This window comes from Meleagris gallopavo, chromosome 6, assembly GCF_905368555.1.
Source record: "Meleagris gallopavo chromosome 6, MGAL_WU_HG_1.1, whole genome shotgun sequence".
NCBI lineage: Eukaryota > Metazoa > Chordata > Aves > Galliformes > Phasianidae > Meleagris > Meleagris gallopavo.
In genome coordinates, this window is record NC_139409.1 from 2,274,426 (window position 1) to 2,291,116 (window position 16,691).

The 16,691-nt window shown below is 47.9% G+C and overlaps 1 protein-coding gene across 14 annotated transcripts in view; it reads right to left on the minus strand.

Moving 5' to 3' along the window:
• Positions 1-6,002, minus strand: part of OBSCN (obscurin, cytoskeletal calmodulin and titin-interacting RhoGEF) — a 170,363-nt gene extending 164,361 nt beyond the window's left edge. For 10 of the 14 annotated variants that reach the window (XM_085226863.1, XM_085226867.1, XM_085226859.1 and 7 more), the window contains exon 1: positions 5,754-6,001. The gene's annotated coding sequence lies outside the window, so the exon portion shown is untranslated. Of the gene's footprint in view, positions 1-5,033; positions 5,124-5,753 lie in introns of those variants that run through there. The other 4 variants (XM_010712264.4, XM_085226870.1, XM_085226864.1 and 1 more) reach the window with 4 other exon arrangements.
• Positions 6,003-16,691: the final 10,689 nt, after the last annotated feature.

Consider the following 16,691-nt stretch of genomic DNA (forward strand, 5'->3'; position numbering starts at 1 on the left):
AGTCGAGTGAATGGGGCCAAGCTCTTGGTGGTGGTGCCCAGCAGCAGGTCAAGGGGCAATGGGCACAAACTGAAACACAGGAAATTCCATATGAAGATAAGAAAAAAAAATTCCTTACTTTGAGGATGGCAGAGCACTGGCTGCCCAGAGAGCTGGTGGAGTCTATTCTTTAGAGGCATTCAAAACCCACCTGGGTGCTTTCCTGTACAAACTGCTGTAGGGAACTGCTTTAGGAGGGGGTTGGTCCTTTCCAATCCCTGTGATTCTGTGCTTTGCTTTCAGGGTTAGCTGCATACCAGCTGTTTGGCAGCACAGATCAACCGAGAAGAACCATAGAATCATTAAGGTTGTAAAAGACCACCAATATCTAGTCCAACTGTTAACCCACCCCCACCATGTCCACTAAACCATGTCCATCAGTGCTGTATCCCCGCATTTCTTGAGCACTTCCAGGGGCAGCAGTGTTCAGAACTAAAGCTAACAGCAGTTCTGGCACCCCTGCATGCTGAGAAAGCCAGAAGCAATCAGTGGCACTCACTGTTCGCAGAGTCCACCTGTTCCTGTGCAGCTGGAGAACATCACAGCAGAGCACAGCGTTTTAGATCACCTGAACTTTGCATGGCACACAAACTTTCTCTGTTCACTCACGACTCCTGGATGTTCTTTCCCTTCTGCTGGAGTGAAACTACTTCTAATCCCTCAGGAGCAGCCCTGCTCTCTGCACAAGCATTTCTTGGATGAGCAAAGCACAGCTAAAGCCACCAGAAACCCAAGTGCAGCAGTTAACTGTGCCTGGAAAAAGGATTAGACACCAGAATAGAGCTGTGTAAGGAGAGCAAACCCCAGATCTGAGCCTCTCTGAGAGTCCTGCTTCTGAGCACAGTCCCTCCCTAATCACTCCCTGTCTCCAGGTGCACAATGCCAGGCACTTCTGCATTAGCAACTTGCACCTCCTGAGCCATAGGAATGATTCAGAGGGGGTCTGCAGAGCCCTCACCTCCGTGCTCTTTCACCTTCAAAGTTGCCACATACAGTGAAGCTACCAGGCGCTGTGCTGGGAGGAACTCAAAGGAAATAATAATCAGTCACCAAGACAGAAATATCCTGCTTAATCCTATGGCAGCCTGGCTTCCCTGCTGGCCACACATCCACCCCCTCTCTCACCCAATGGCAGATGCCCTTACCACTTTCCCCTCCAACCTCCAGCAGAAAGCAGTAAGAACAAGCCAAAAACCTGCTTCGTTGCTTTAGGCACAATTCGGGCAGAGGATTCACCAGGTTTTCCCCCCTCCTCCAACTCCTGCTGCAGTGCCTTAAGGTGAACAAGCAAATAAATGATGGCAGAGTGGGTGGGAGGTGGCTGGGCTGCTCACCTGCACCATGGCCTTGGGGAAACTGCTTGTTTCCCTATGCCCTGGTTTTCCTCCCTTTTCTTCATGTCAAAACAGGCTCACACTCAGCATATATGACAAGGTACTTGCCACAGTACCTAGAATCACATTGAGGTTGGAAAAAACCATTAAGATCATCTAATCCAACCACCTGTGTACAACAAATCAGGCATGACGTTAATAGCAAATTATTTTTCATTCCAATTACTCTGGTGGAGGCTGGAAGACACAAACTGACATTAAAATTGAAGAATGGGAAAGTGGGGGCACGAAAACCTGGGATGGTATTCATATGAATCATTGCTACTATTGAAGATGGTATCACAGAAATCTGTGAACCAGTTTGCACTTCCTATTCCCTCTGACTGCATCCAACCTCTGTCCTCACTTGAGCTTTAAAGTATATTTCTCATAAACACTTACAAGGCTGCAATGGCTGGAAGATGCAGACACAGGCATTGGGCTGGAGCCAAAGTACACTGAAGTCAGTGGAAATTTCCACTGAAGTCAACTGACTGATGATCAGAACCTTCTGCTCATTTGAGGCAGTAGAATTCTAATAGAGGGTGGGGAGATGCTGGGATTGAAGTTCGTCCCTGGAGAATCAAGCAGTAGCATTCACTACAGTAATAAAGAATAAATTAAAACACGGACTTGGAACTCATGCCTCAACCTTCCCTGCCCATTAGGCTGAATTTCAGGCTGCATCATAGCATCAAATTGTTTGGCTCTGTCTTTGGAAGACATTGTCCTATTTCATCCTTCCCGCATCAACTCCATTCCAGCTTCGAACCCATGATATCACAAAGAGCAAAAAAAAAAAAAAAAAGTGGTCTTTCCAAACCTTGGTGATTCTATGATTCCTTATTCCTTAGGTAGGACTAGTAAAAACACATTTTTTACATTCAAATAGGAGAAAAGGCATCTCCCTTGGTTAGACTGAGAAATGGATGAGGAGCAAGAGGGAGCACAGAGCCATGTGGGCATGTTGCTGTAAGGCCAACAGTTGATTTTTCTAGAGTGCAACGTTTTAAGAAGTTTATTAAGCAAATACACTAATGTAGACTCCTTACAGGCACACACAAATTTCAACGGCAATATTAACTCTCTGCAAATGTGAGGACTGCTCTCTTTATAATCATAGGGCAACAAAACATGAGTAAACCTCATCAGTGCAAATGCCCCTTCCAATTAATCTGACATCTACCAGTGCCACATTTCACTTTATAATCCCACTGCGACGCATCGTTTGCAGCAGAGATCACATTCACATGTGGGTATTTCTGAGCAAAATACACATCATTTGGCCTGTACCTTTATCCTTTCAATTTTTCCATTTTTTCATGTTTTGAGGAAAGCAGCACAAGTGTCAGATAATGCAAGTAAGTCAAATCACTGCCCAGGAAACAAGAGACAGCCATGCACACAGTCAGGATTTCCCTGGATGTGTTCCACAACCGTGGAGATGTGAGGGACGTGGTGGGGGTGGGTCAGGGTTGGAAATATCAGAGTTCTTTTCCAACCTAAATGATTCTGTGACTCTAACATCTGCCTAAATCCAAACAACTGCTGAAGTCTTAATGCAAACCAAAAGCACAGAGGTTCTCCAGAAACCACGTTAAGACCTGTCCTGTGCCTGCTGTAGAGTTCATGTTTCCTGGACTTACTTCTGCAGTCTTGCTATCCCTCCTTTCCTGAGATAAGGGGCAACGTAATTATGGAAGCTCCTGTTTCTGAGCCCCGAACCTTTCAAAGAATATCACTAAAACATCAAGCTTCAGATAAAATCAAGGCACTGATGGTATTTGTGCAGTTTACATGATATATCTGCCTGTGTTTTTCCATCTAAAAGTCAGAGCAAACTGCTCTGTGGCCGGGATGGGAAGCTGATGGGTCATAAAACGGACAGTGCAGCTTTCCTTTGATGTTTTAAGTGCTGCTGGGCAATAATCTCACTGCCTTATTGCTTCTAACAACCTCTCAGGGAACAGAGGTCAGAAAGCAAACGGCACGAGTGCGGTGTCAGCTGTAAGCTCAGTGATGTCAGAGCAGTGGACACCTACAAACCATTACAGTGGTGCTTCACAGATGAAAGGCACAGCAGCTCACTCAGTGCTCCGTGCCCATTATGTCTCCAAACGAGGTGCACACAGAGATTTGCAGATAGACCGATCTGAGATGATGGCATTCATCTGGCGCCTGCTTCATCAGAGCAGGAATGGGATCTGTCACTGAGGAGCTGGACGCAGAGCTGAGCTTGGGCTACTCTGAATTCCACTGCAGTGAGGGACAGCAAATCTGGCACATCCAAAGGTCACAGGATGAGCAATGGAAGAGCTTTTTGTGGTGGCTGGAGGATAGGTGCTATAGGAGATGTAGGACACAGAGAAGTCCATGCAATAAACTAAGCCTACTGCAGTAAGCTTCTGTCTCAATTCAGGGTAGGGCTTACTTGCACTCCATGTTGCCTCTGTAGTTGGCTAAAGCCTACAGGAGAGGTTAAGGGAAGCTTCATGAGTGGCTATCTGCTAACACGTGGTGCTCAACATGAGCAACCCTGAGCAAAATTTGGCTATGCTCATGACAATTTTACCATTTTGACCTGCAGAAGTCAGTTAGGGCTAATTACGCAGCAAGTATCTAGGAAGGGAACTGCATCAACTCACACTCCTGGAATAAATCCTTTCTCAATACACTGAATATTTCTAACAACTGGTAGCAAATAAAAGAGTCACACCTTCAGAAAACTCCAACAAGCATCATCCACATGGTTTGTGCAACCACTGGGCAACGTAGTCAGGTCACCTTCCAGTCACATAAGCAACGTGTGATGGTTACACAGTTGGCATAACACATGGGACACTGAAGTGAAATAGATGAGTTAATCAGTATAAATCCAATAATCCTCACTCCAGATTACACGGCATCTTTTGTTTTCCTAAGCCTGTAGCCACCCAGGCTGCTCTGACCAAACATAAGTAACATCTACAACACAGGGGAGGCCTTAGGTGCAGGGTGATGCTCATTGCTGCTTCACGGGGGAGAAAGGGACAGAAATAGAGGGGAAATATAATTCTGGGGACAGAAAAGGGGTGATGTAAGTGCTAGTAAAGTCATCACAAATTTCTTCCAATTGGATTTTGTGTACCATATCCTGGATGCAAGTGGCTGTGGCAGAACACCCACATCTGCTTAGGCAGCAAAGACTGGGAGCTTGAACAAGTGAACCTGGGAGGTTTGGGAGCACAGTGGACTCACAGTGATTTATATCACATAATTAATCCTTTCCACAGACTTCTCTCTCCCTTGCAAGAGAATCACAGCATCACCTAGATTAGAAAATACCTTCAAGATCACAAGGTGCCACCACTGAACCATGTCCTTCAGTGTCACCCCTATGCATTCCTTAAATACCCCCAGGGATGGGGACTCCAGCACTTTCTTGGACAGCCCATTCCAACACCTTCCCCCTGAAGAAATCCTTCCTAATATCCTATCTAAATCTCTTCTGGCACAACTTGCAACCATGTCCTTGCAATATATCACTTCTAATACAGATATCCATAAATAAAACAGTCCTGAAACAAACACCCCCACCTCTCACATACTTTCCCATCAGCATTAACAGAGAAATAAACTCACTTATATTAAGCTGGAAGACTTAAAGTGTATTTCCTATGGGAGGGAGCAGCAAGATGACAACAGCCATAGGGACAAAGAATTCCCTCAATGAGCCGCGATCCTCCGTCTCCAGCGCCTGTATTCTATCGAGGACGTCACTGCCCTAACAGCCACTCCACCCCATTGAGCTGTGGGGACGAAAATAGTTTCAGCTGTCGGGCTCCATCTCTGCCCATCAGAGCCATTTGGAGAAATGTGAGGAGGGTGGGGGCAGTGGTTTGAATCGGTGTCAGCACCGGCGAGGAGCTCAGAGGGAAAGAGCTCTCACTGAGGATTGTGCCCTGCAAATAAAATTCTAAAAAGCACTACTTGCTGTCACTTCTCTTATTTTTCCAGGCTCTTCATTCATGCTGCTATCACTAGTTTGGGGACAAATTACATCAAACACGACCAATAGAATGCTGACTCTCCCCTATTTTCTCCTCTAACTTGATCCGTGTTTCTTTTTTAACACAGCCAGAAGTAAGCAATGCAATCCATGTTTGCTCCCCAGCTGAAGGATGGATTTACCATCTCCACCCTCAGCTCCATCTCCAAATGTGCTTCACAAACCACGCTCCAGTGCAGTAACACTGACACAGAAACAACCTCACCCCTTCCACAGCCACAAACGCTGCTCTTTTTTTTTATCTCAAACACTCAAATCTCACACCTCCCCACAGCTGAAGGTTTCGGTCTTACCTGGAGCCTGAGGAGATAGAAGTCCGTGGGCAGGGTGACAGAAAGCCGCTTCCTATGAAGATGACAGAAGGTGGAAAGGGGAAGAGGGGAACAGAGGACGTGGGGACACCATGTTGGCCTTGGTTCCCCCCTTTCCCCTTCAGCAAAATAAAACAGAAACCCCAGCGGCGATAGGGACGCACGGCACAAGGTCCCCCCGAGTTCCCCGCTGTGCCTTCGCCGCTCGGGGTTAGGCTGTGCCACCCCCTGCCCACCCCTCCTGGCTGTCACATTGCTGACGTGCTTTGCTTTCCCCCACAGCACAGCTCCAAAATAGCTCTGGGTGTCATTTACCGGAGAGATTAGGTTTCCTGCAGGAGAGAAGCAAAAGGGCATGGTTTGGGGAGTGGATGGGGTGGGTGGCACAGGGGGGAAATCAGAGGTGGTGTGGGGGGGACAGAGCGGGTCAGAGCTGCTCAGATCCATCCCACAGGCAAGGGAGAATCACAGAATCACAGAATTGTAGGGGTTGGAAGGGACCTCTAGAGATCATCGAGACCAACCCCCCTGCCAAAGCAGGTTCCCTACACCAGGTCGCACAGGTAGGCGTCCAGGCGAGACTTGAATATCTCCAGAGAAGGAGACTCCACAACCTCCCTGGGCAGCCTGTTCCAGTGCTCCGTCACCCTCACCGTGAAGAAGTTCTTACGCACATTCGTGCGAAACTTCCTATGCTGCAGCTTATGTCCGTTTCCCCTCGTCCTGTCTCCACGTACCACTGAAAAGAGACTGGCCTCACCACTATGGCCGCCACACCTCAGATATTTATAAACCTGGATCAGGTCCCCTCTCAGTCTTCTTTTCTCAAGGCTAAACAGACCCAGTTTACTTAGCCTTTCTTCATAGGGGAGATGCTCCAGGCCCTTCACCATCTTTGTGGCCCTCCGCTGGACTCTTTCCAAGAGATCCCTGTCTTTTTTGTACTGGGGAGCCCAGAACTGGACACAGTACTCCAGATGAGGCCTTACCAGGGCAGAGTAGAGGGGGAGGATCACCTCCCTCGACCTGCTGGACACGCTCTTTTTAATGCACCCCAGAATGCCATTGGCCTTTTTGGCCACGAGGGCACACTGCTGGCTCATGGCCAATCTGTCGTCCACCAGGACGCCCAGGTCCCTCTCTGCAGAGCTCCTCTCCAGCAGCTCATCCCCCAGCCTGTATTGGTGCATGCAATTCTTCCTCCCTAGGTGTAAGACCCTACACTTGCTTGTGTTGAACCTCATCCGGTTTCTTACTGCCCAGCTCTCCAGCCTGTCCAGGTCTCGCTGAATGGCAGCACAGCCTTCAGGCGTGTCAGCCAATCCTCCCAACTTCGTATCATCAGCAAACTTGCTGAGGGTGGCCACTATCCCCTCATCAAGGTCATTGATGAAGATGTTGAACAAGACCGGACCCAGCACAGACCCCTGGGGGACACCACTGGTTACAGGTCTCCAGCCAGACTCTGCACCACCAACGACGACCCTCTGCGCTCTGCCAGTCAGCCAGTTCTCAACCCACCTCACTGTCCACTCGTCTATCCCACACTTCCTCAGCTTTGTTATAAGGATGTCGTGGGAGACAGTATCAAACGCCTTTCTAAAATCAAGGTAGATTACATCTACCGCTCTTCCCCCATCCACCCAGCATGTGACAGCATCATAGAAGGCCACCAAGTTGGTCGAGCACGACCTCCCCTTGGTGAACCCATGCTGACTACTCCTGATAACCTCCTTTTCTCCCAGTTGTCTGGAGATGGTATCCAGCACAAGCTGTTCCATCACCTTTCCAGGGACGGAGGTGAGGCTGACAGGCCTATAATTACCCGGATCTTCCTTCTTGCCCTTTTTGAAGACCGGAGTGACATTGGCTATCCTCCAGTCTTCAGGGACCTCCCCTGTTGTCCAAGACCTCTCAAAAATGATGGAGAGCGGTTCGGCAATGACCTCCGCCAGCTCCCTCAGCACACGTGGATGCACCCCATCAGGTCCCATGGACTTGTGGACCTTAGTACTGCCTAGGCGCTCACGCACATCCTCTTTCCTGACTAAAGGGAAGTCTCCCATTCCCCAGACCCTCTCCCTAACCTCCAGGGTGTGGGATTCCTGCAGGGGAGCCTTTTCACTGAAGACAGAAGTAAAGAAGGCATTCAGTATCTCTGCCTTCTCAGCATCCCCCGTTACGAGGACCCCCCCCTCACTTAGTAAGGGGCCCACATTCTCCCTAGTTTTCCTTTTGCTATTAACATACTTGAAGAAGCCTTTTTTATTATCCTTTATCACTTTAGCCAGATTCAATTCCAGACGGGCTTTAGCCTTCCTCGTCGCATCCCTGCAGGCCCTGACTACATTCCTATATTCTTCCCAAGTGATCAGACCCTTTTTCCACATTTCATGGACCTTCTTCTTTCCTTTGAGCTTGCGCATGAGCTCCTTGCTCATCCACAAAGGTCTCCTGCCACCTTTTCCCGATTTCTTGTTCACAGGGACGCACCGATCCTGAGCTTGGAAGAAGAGCTGTTTAAATGCTGACCAGCTCTCAGAGGCCCCCTTACCTTCTAACACCCGAGCCCACGGGATAGCTCCAAGTAGGTCCCGGAAGAGATCGAAGTTGGCTCTCCTAAAGTCCAGGGTAGCAATCCTACTTATTGCTTTGCTTCTTCCGCTCAGGATCTTGAACTCCACCATCTCATGATCACTACAACCCAAACTGCCCCCTACCTTTACTTCCTTAACAAGTCCATCCCTGTTGGTGAAAATAAGGTCCAGTAACACCCCTCCCCGCGTCGGTTCCTCCACCACCTGCATCAGAAAGTTGTCTTCAACACACTGCAAGAACCGTCTGGACCGTGCGTGCCTGGCTATGTTGGTCATCCAGCAAATATCTGGATAATTGAAGTCCCCCATAAGCACCAGTGCCTGGGAACGTGACGCTACATCCAGTTGCTTTCGGAAGGCCTCATCAGCCTCCTCATCCTGATCAGGGGGCCTGTAGTACACCCCCACAACAGTGTCACCCTTACCAGCCTGCCCCTTGATTCTCACCCATAAGCTCTCCACTGCTACATCACTCTCCCCCAAGTGAAGTTCAATACATTCTAGCTGCTCTCTCACATAAAGAGCAACTCCACCACCCCGCCTAGCCAGCCGATCTTTCCTAAAAAGCACATAGCCCTCCATGACAACATTCCAGTCATGCGAGCTGTCCCACCACGTCTCCGTGATCGCGATGAGATCATGACCTTGCGACCGCACGCAGAACTCCAGCTCTTCCTGTTTATTCCCCATGCTACGCGCATTAGTATACAGGCACTTAAGAGAAGCAGCATCCCTCCACCTCTCTCCAAGCCTTTGAACTCCACTGTCTCCACCCATCAAGTCCTGTTTGGAGCCTCGAACTGCCCCCTCAGTCCCAGCGGTCGTCATTTTGTCCCCTTCCCCCTTCATACCTAGTTTAAACACCTGTCAATAAGTCCCGCCAGTTCCTCAGCTAGAACCCTCTTTCCCCGTGAAGACAGGCTGCATCCATCTGCAGCCATCATGCCAGGTGCCGAGTAAATTGCCCCATGATCAAAAAAACCAAAACTCCTGCGTTTGCACCAACTCCTAAGCCATTTGTTCAAGAGATGGGTTTTTAGGCTCAACCCACTATTGTTTCCTGCCACTGAAGGTACAGATGTAATAACTACCTGCACACCTGTTCCTTCAACTACCCGCCCCAGTCGCCTGAAGTCATCTTTGATAGCCTTCAGGCTTTTCTTACCAACTTCTTCACTGCCAGCCTGTACTATCAATAGTGGATAGTAGTCAGAAGGGCAGATCAGTCTGGGAATTCTCCTAGCAACGTCTTTGACTCGAGCCCCAGGGAGGCAGCACACCTCTCTGCGGGTAGGGTCGGGCCGGCATATAGGGCCTTCAGTTCCTTGCAGCAGGGAGTCGCCTATGACAACCACCCTTCTATCCTTTCGGGTGTAGGAAGTCTTGAGGCGCGGGGTTGACCGCTTCCCCCGAGGCACCCTCACAGGTGGGCCTCCTTCCACACCTGCACACACCTCTCCCTCGGGTTCCAGGGCCTCAAATCTATTCCGCAGAGGCACCTGGGGAACCGAGCATGATCTGGGGGGGGGACGCCCACAACGCCGAGTAGGTATCTGTTTCCACCCATCCTTCTCTCTCAAACAGCTTTGCTCTGCTCGGCAACAAAAGGGCAGAGGCTCCGCCACTGAGCAGTGGATATCACCTTGCCCTTTTGGGAGAGAGTTTTGTCCCAGTCCCACACCCCCTAGTTCTACATAAGTATTGTGAGGGTAAGGGGCAGACTGGGGGCTCACTATATCCGGAGCACAGTCTGTCTGTCGATTCCTCTCCGTCACTTGTTTGCAAGGCGACTGGAGGCCACATGCCCCATAGGGAGCCACAGTCGCATGCTGGGACCTCGGGGCCGATAGGGCCTGGCACCACCAGTCAATTTCCTTCTCACAGTCCTTGATGGCCCTCAGCCTCTCCACCTCTTCCCTCAGGCAGGCCACCAGACTGAGAAGGTCATTTATCTGGTCGCACCTTACACAGGCATTGCCTCCATCGCCTGGCACTTCAAGGGCCAGACTCTGGCACTCATTGCAGCCAGCAACCTGAACGCTAGCATGCTGCTTTGGGATCTCAGTCTGGGTCGCCACGCTCTTCTTGGCTACAGCCCTCCTCTTACGTGTGCAGGAGACCTCTGTCTGGGTCTCCACATGTTTCCTGGCAGTAGCCTTCCGTCGGGACGCAGCCATGGCAATCCAGAAGACCCACTAGCACCAGCACAATCAGAGTAGTGTTACCAAGTGTGACTAATAGCTCCACCCTGTTACTGAAAGTGCTGGATCTGCCCACGCTCTTTTACAGGTCGTCGATGGGTGCAACCGCAATTACCACCCTCTTCACAGAGACAAAAACTCCTCCTTCCCGTCTGGGTGGGCAGTGGCACGCCACTGCCCTCTTCAACGCCTTATTAGGGAGGGGGAGGGAGCAGGGAACGGAGAGCCGCTACCCTGGCAACGCCCCCGCCACGTGAGCCGCTCTCGCGAGAGGTGCCGGGCTGCACCGATGCCTCGGGAATCCCTGGATGAGGGAAAACCGAGCGAGTCCCCTATGCACCCCGCGATCAGCCGCCTCAGCTCTGCCTGGGGCAGCTCCGAAGCAGCAACCTCGGCGATCAAAAGGGTCTCTTCCGGGTTTGCGCCCGTTTAAATCTCCCGCCGCTACCCTGGCAACGCCCCCGCCACGTGAGCCGCTCTCGCGAGAGGTGCCGGGCTGCACCGATGCCTCGGGAATCCCTGGATGAGGGAAAACCGAGCGAGTCCCCTATGCACCCCGCGATCAGCCGCCTCAGCTCTGCCTGGGGCAGCTCCGAAGCAGCAACCTCGGCGATCAAAAGGGTCTCTGAGAAATACACAGGGACTGAGAACAGGCAGATACCAACTTCAGACACCGCTCCTCACTAAAGGAATCATAAAATCGTTCCAGTTGGAAAAGACCTCTAAGATCCGCAGTCTAAGCCCAACCCATCCCCACTGTGCCCATTGATCACGTCCCTCAGTGCCACATTTACACATCGATTGAACTCCTTTCTCAAAGGTACCAGCTCAATCATAGGTGTATTCAGAACCTTCCAGGCAAAGTTGCCACAGTGGCCAATAAGCAGCAATAACTTCCTTTTTGCAGCATGAATCTTTTCTGAACACTGCAGAAATGGCTTTGAGTTGCACATCTCAGAGATATAAAAATCATACTTTCTACATAGCAGTAAAACTGCTAATTTAAAACTATTTTCTCAAAGCAGGTTTTCCAATCAAAGTTTGCTATTTAGAATTTAAAACCCAGTCCCACTATTGATCTGAGAACTAGAACAGACTCAACTGGCTGCCCCTCCACCACTTCACCTCCACACGACCATCAGGAGGGAACTACAAGATACGTTTATTTATGGCAGCAAACAAAGCAGATAACATTCTGAGCGTCTGAGAGCAGGGATCAGCTGGAGGCACGGCAACATGAAGGTTGGAAAAGACCAGTCAGATCATGCAGCCCAACCACCACTCCATACCTGCCATGAGACGTTTACTCAGTCACTTTCCAGAGGAAAATCCCAAAGGGGACTTTAGAAATGTTGAAAATAGGGGTTGAAAAGAAGAAGAGGGACCAAAGGCAGAGGGCTGTGGCAGCTGTGCAATGCACAATATCAGTGTCCAATTATTGAAGCTGTTTCTGCCTTGGTGTTTCTGCACATAGCAGAAACCTTAATTTTGAAGCCTCTAGTTAAGTCTCACATTGGGTTTGTGTTGGGTGAAAACTAAAACCCAGTATGATCTGGATGCCAGCGAGATTTCATTGGAAGAAAAGCTGAAGGAGAAGGTGACGAAGAAAAGTAGTAAGATCAGAAGGACTCCATGAATATACACAATGGGATGACCAAGGATGTTGGCCAACAAAAGATACTGAAGCCATCCAGTGCTACAAGGAGGGCTGATTTCTCTGCACAGAAGTTGGGCACAGGACACAGCTGACTGATGACTCTTCTGAGGGAGATGAAAGGACACAGTTCTCAAATCTTTCCGTGGCCACAGCCCACCACTCACCAATGTGACATGGAGAGATGGCATGTTTCTGCTCACGTTCCCCATTCCTTTTGAGTCCAAATATAATCAAGTTACCCTCAAAAATGACTCTAAAGCTGTAGGATTGAGGTGGAAAAAACCATACCTAGATCTCACATGGTGTTTCCCAAAGATCTTCCCGTTGACAGAAAAAGCCCAGGAAGAAGCGAATGCATCATGGCTTATGGCGGCATTGGGAGAGCTTCACAACTCCAAACCAGAAAACACTACGAAGAGATGAAGTTCACAATACAGATCAGAGTATCGTTCTAAAGACAATTAAGTCAGAAATGGTGGGCAAAAAAAATGAGAGAAGTAAGCTACCTGATGCCAAGTCTCAGGAGATGGGAACAGGAAAACTGGAAAACCATAAGGCTTTGTTATCAACAGAAGGGGAAATGATCTGCTGGACTGGGAAACCCTGAATGTCTTTGAGTCCAGGATTCCAGACAGTTTTCCACCCAGTTTACGCTCTACCCATCCAGTCTGTATTTGAAGATAAGAATAGCATAGGAGAAAAATGACAAAAATCATGATAAAATCCACTGCTTGCCCCATCCCCAACTACCTCATTGCACAAGGCCACCAGGTTGGTTCTGGCACCATCAACCGTTGATCTATCCACACCAACTGTTCCTAATCACCTTCTGTCCTTCGTGGAGCATGATATGGCCACAGGGAAGACTTCCTCCGTAGTTTTTTCAGTTGCATAGTTCAATTTCAGTTTGCTTTGCCCAACAATCATTCCTATCTAGGTCAGTTGCTGCAGATAGAGGTACTGTCGACAAGGTGATGGATCTCGTTGACTCTATGAAAGCATTTTGATTTTCAGTATGGAACCACTGACCTTGAGCTGTCCATGGAACTTGAAGCACCGCTGCATGGTTTTACTGTGCCTGCAGGTTAATTACAAGGCAGTTGCAGGCAGCCTTGTAAGCTTCTACTTAACTCTATTCCATATCCCTTCTTGCTTCCGGTCTCAGTCATTTACTCACTAGGCACAACATGGACAAACGATTCCAAATGTGACTGGGAGTTAAAACACGTAGCCTGAATAACAAAGTCACGCTTCCTCCCATACTTTGTAAAATTTTACAATAGGAAACGAGGTGAAATGTGAGATCCAGTTGGAGAATTTATGAAAACCTGACGTAACTTGCACACTGGTCAGGATATTTAGCAATACATGTTTCCAAACCATCTTTGAAACATTCATAGGGGTCTTTACCTACTTTAGGTCTCTACTTTTTGTTTCTATACTCCTCCTAAAAGAGTTCATCCTAGTCACACCTGAGCTGCTTGTGCAAGAACATCAGGACAACCACCCAAAGTCGTAAATAGAAGCCATACAAGTTGCTTTCTTCTGGAGATCCCAACCACCATCAGGTACAGAAGGTGAAACAAATGGAAAGAAAGTCTGTGGCAGCTCAGCTTTGGTATGAAGTATCAGTGACCACCTATTTACTCGCAGTTTTTGAGAGAGCATTTGTGAACTATGTCAGACATATCAGAAGAGTTCAAGAGCATAAATACCACTGTGCTGTCCTTCTCTACTCATCCTTATTGTAAGAGAAAAAATACTTGGCAATAGGCAAACCAATCACATTTAGGCTGCCCAGGACCCCACCCATGGCCTTGCACACCTCCAGGAAAGGTCAAGAAACATCAGACATCGTTGGAAGAGCTTCCAGCTGTGCAGCCAATACTGTGGTTCATCTGTTACATTTCAAAGGTGTTTGTTTTAAGGAGAGCTTTTAGACATAATTTGGTCAACAAATGAGAGACCATCTTACGTGGGAGAATCTTTCCTACAGTCAAGCACTAAAAATTACAGGAAGCACTAAAACTGGATTTAACTCCAAAAAATTGTCACATTTATCCAATTTATCCATGGAAGAAGATCCCTGTTCGAATTACTCCCACCTCGATGTATATTCAGGAGCATTTGCCTCAGGATTTCACTCATCTCCTTGCAGCTTGCCTTACAGTCTCTGCCAGCGCTCAGGGCAAACAAGAGAACATCTCTCAGCAGCTTTTATAGACTGACTCAAATATCTTGACAGTGAAGAAAAGGCAATCTGTCTATGGATAGGCAACGAAGAATAAACATTTAGTACATGCTTAGTACTAAATGCTTCCAAAAATAGCCTATAAAAGGTTCATATAGCCATCTTTTTCAGTGTTTTTGCATCTTTAACATAAACCCCTTTCTAGGCAGTAGATCTGAACCATTTGTCCTGTAATTAACCTTGCAGGCCCTGAACAAGACAAACACTCCATGCCCTTGGCAGGAATCCTTGACACAGATGCAGACTGTCATTCTCGCTCATCTTCAGCAGCTCTGGTTCTGACCCACTGATTGGATCAGTGATCAGGTTGGATAGTAGGAAAAATTTCTTTTCAGAAAGAGTGGTGATGCAGTGGCACAGGCTGCCCAGGGAGGCGGTGTGGTCACCAGCCCTGGAGATGTCCAAGGACCATGGGGATCTGGCATTAAGGGACATGGTCAGAGGAGGTGGGCTGGACTTGGAAATTTAGAGGTCTTTTCCAACCTGAATGAATCTATGAGTTGTTACCCTTAATTGGACTAAATCCACTAAACTTGGAGAATAAGGATCAAAACCAGGCACAGTTCCACTACTGCTGTGCAGGGGAAGAAGAGCAGGATTACTGCTCCATCCCTTTGTACATCCCATTCTGCCTACTTCAAAGCAGCCAGGTATTGCTGATCCCAAATCTGCTTGTCTTCCCCAGTAATCCCATAATCCTTCACAGAACTGCACCTGCACAGCCATTTCCTATGCTGTCATCGCCCATTGGATTATTTTTTAACCTTTTCCCTCTGAGAACTTCATATATTTTTTCAGACTTCTCAGATTTGTGATTGTGGAACTCTAAATCTGATGTACCAGGGTTGTGACAGACTTCACAAAAGTCAAATTTTCAGTAACAAATTGTTGCCCGCAGCAGAGCTCATTTGATTTCATTTGACAAAACCCTGTCCTCACAAGCGCTATGAAATCAAACTTCTCCTTCCCCCAGGCACCTGCTTAAGGCTCCAGGTGAAAGCATGACCAACCTTGAGCTTTTCTATAAATACAGATATAGAGCACAACCGCAAATTGCTCCCACTGTACAGCTGATAAACTTTTGAACGGGCATTCATCATTACCTACTTTCCATTACATGACCTCACATCCCTCTTAAGCTTTACTGACACATACCAGAAGCCAAAGGGTAGGGAGAGAGCTATAGGAGATGTTGCCAGACTTCTCAGAGGCACAGAAAAACCAACAGAAGTCAAGGAAATCCCAAACAGGACAGGAGAAAAGTGAATATCTTCTTTATGAGAGTGGTGCAGCACTGAAACAAGCACCCAGAGAGGCTTTGTAATGTTCATTCAAATTTCTCCATGAGTGGACAAGACCCTGAGCTATGAAACTGACTGTGCTATGAGCAGGGATGGAAGCAGATACTGCAGAAGTCCGTTCCAAGCAACAGTATTTTGTGATCCTATGGGCTCACCAGTTCATATGAGATGTCATTGTGTTGGACTTGATCCCTTCCAACTTAGGATAATCTATGATTCTGTTCATGAAAGTTGTCTAATATTTCCTGAATGTTGCATGGCTCAGCTTTAATATCAAGGGAACGAAGGTATTTATATATGATCCACCTGTGACCAGGCTTCCATCCTTTCTCCACAGACTATTTTCTTCATGAAGAAAAAAACCCAGTGATGCTGCTAGTCACAGGTACTGGATTGATTTCTTCTTTTGCAGTGGATTGATTTCTTCTTTAGCAGTTGTCATTGCTAAATAATATTCTCTGTAGAAAACAGACACTTCTAAAAAATAAAACTGTTCCTCAAAAATGTTTCCATTGCTGTTAAGCAATCGCCATGTCTCCCATGGGGGTTTTCTTTGTATTTCTGATCCCTCCCTTTTTCAGATTCACTTGTAAATACTCCACCTTTCCTGAAAACACACGTTCCTGAAGAGCAGAGGTTTTTTGGGTGGTTGAGTTTATTTCTTTGCCTTTTCTTCTCGCCCTAGTGATATTGCTTCCTGAGAAGTGACATTTCCATGGAGGCTAGATTCAGAAGCATGTCTGCAGCAGGTTCCTCTGACCAAACATCACCAAGTGCCAGTAGCTTGCCAACTATTTCCTGGCTACTCAGCATGAGCAGCACCTTTTGCTGCAAGGTTAGAAGATTTTTACACTGAATAAAATAGAATTTAATCGTAATGAAGTACTCATCTGTTTGTGAACAACTTCTTTGC